Source organism: Orycteropus afer, unplaced genomic scaffold, assembly GCF_000298275.1.
Source record: "Orycteropus afer afer isolate SDZICR_OR568_19922 unplaced genomic scaffold, OryAfe1.0 scaffold00643, whole genome shotgun sequence".
In the NCBI taxonomy this organism is placed as follows: domain Eukaryota; kingdom Metazoa; phylum Chordata; class Mammalia; order Tubulidentata; family Orycteropodidae; genus Orycteropus; species Orycteropus afer.
This window is the reverse complement of record NW_006922230.1, coordinates 956892-959275: the sequence shown is the minus strand read 5'-3', so window position 1 is coordinate 959275 and position 2384 is coordinate 956892.

Genomic DNA, 2384 nt, shown 5'->3' with positions numbered 1-2384 from the left:
TCTATTTTTTTTTTCTTACCTAATGTCCTTGACTATAACTTCTAGTACATTGTAAAACAAAGGTTGTAAGAGCTGATATCCTTTTCTTAATCTTGATCATAGGCTGGAAGCTCTCAGTCTTCTCAATTAAATAAGGATGTTACCTGTGGTATTTTTGTAGCCATTTATCAAGTTGAAGACAGAAAGAATCTTTAAATATTGTTTTTAAATTAGGTGGTGACAGTTATGAATGATATATTATTTAGCTCTGATTGAGTTTTTATGCTATTTTTAATTATTTTATTTTATATGCCTCAATCATATGGTTAACTGGAATTTACAACCCATAAAATATCTGAATGTTGCAAAACTAATCCTCACATAATTAAATGGTTGGCCAGCTATCCATCAAATCTTAATCCAGTTGACTTTTTTGACTTTCATCAAAACAAAACTTCAGTGATACACGTATTAATATATTAAAACAACAAATTGTTATTTAAAAAAATATGGTTATAAATTGCCAAGAGCAAATACTATAAAGATAGGGTAACATGATCCTTCACTGTATCAAATTCTGATGCACAAGAAAACAAATTCATAATTAATTGCTTAAAACAATTACTACTTATTATTGCTATCCTATATATTAGTCATATGGGCATTCTGATAATCTGTACCATCCTTGATAGACCATGAATGATAATTTTTTGTTTTGTCCATACATCTGTCTTCTAACAGTAGATAGACTGTGGAATTTCTAGTCTGGAAGAGCCTCATTCTTCTTTTTAGTATAATTACATTGATTGTCAGTTGAAATGATGGTGATTATTCTCTATGTCCCTTATCCTCCAGCATGCTAACCAAGATTATGTTGGTAGTATTCTAAGTTCAGAAAGAAGGCAAGTTCCTTGTGCAAGTCCTTTTCATGTCTCTGCGTGCATCACTATTGCTATAGTTTCATAAGCTAAAGCTAGTTGTTCTGGTTACCTACTGCTGCTCTGACAAGAATATACCACAAATGGGATGGCCTTAACAAACAGGAGTTTATTCTTAAATTTGGAAGCTTTAAGTCCAAGTTCAAAATGCCAGGCTCTAGGGGCTGGGTGAAAGCCCCTCAACCTTGGAATGCAGCTCTGCCTCCTGCTCCCAGCCCACTGCCGGTAGAGGTATTTCTTCATTCAGAAAGCTGCTAGCTGCTGAGGCTGACAAACTCAAGATTAATAAGCAAAAAGGCAGAATCCTGATGTTACCAAACCACATGGCAGGCCATTAATTTGAGTCTATTTTAAGTCTCAAGGTCAGCAGAAGATGGCAGGCTGCTGAACAATGACATGGCTACTCTCAGAGTCCAATCATGTCATATCCTAGAGACCATCCTCAAAGCTGCTGCTTATATATTGGAAGCAGACCACATACCAAAAGGCAGCTACTCAGCTGCTCACATTACATCCCACCATGGAGTTGATTACCAGTCTCATCATGGGGAATACTACATCTAGCTGCCCAGCCCCTCAACCAGGCCTAGCCAAGTTGACACAAAAACATGACCACCACACAAGTCAAATGGTCAAACCTGGATTCAGTGTGGAAGGACATAACCAAAGAGTGACCTTTGGACATAACCAAAGGCCACTGATGAAATAATTCTACCACATTCACAGAAACCCACTGTCATCCAGTCAGTTCTGACTCAGTGTACTCTCACTGGGAGTCCAAAGCTGTAAATCTTTATGGAAGTAGATTGCCTCATCTTTCTCCCATGGAGCAGCTGGTGGGTTTGAACCACCCAACTTCTGGTTAGCAGGTTAGCAGGCAAATGCCTACCCACTATGCCACCAAAATTCCAAATTCACATATAAATGTAAAAACATAAAATAAAATAATAATAAATAAATAACCAAATATTTATTTGAAGCTACTTTTTGCTAGGAAATGTGTTTTAAGTATTGATCAATAAACAATGGCCACAATTTCCTGTCATCTTCAGCTAACATTTTATTGTGGCAAGATAGAAAACTAACGTAAGGAAATATGTAAGTAATATTTTATGGAATAATAAATGCTATGCAGCAAAATCAGAATAAAGGGGGGGATTATTGCTGAGTATAAGAGGTTTGTTTCTATTTTTTTTTTTTTATGAATGACTTTGTGTTTTTTTATGAACCATTGAGTTGATAGCAACTCATAATGGCCCTATAGTACAGAGTAGAACTGCCCCATAGGGTTTCCTAAGCTGAAATCTTTACAGAAGCAGACTGCCACCAGGAGAATATTATTTTATAAGGTTGTAACTGGGTTAGCAACCCATGTTGCCATCAGGGGAAAGCATATTGCATGCACAAAGGAAAGCTATTAGAAAGATCTTGAGAGAATTCTGTGTGTTTTCTAAAAACAGAAAGATC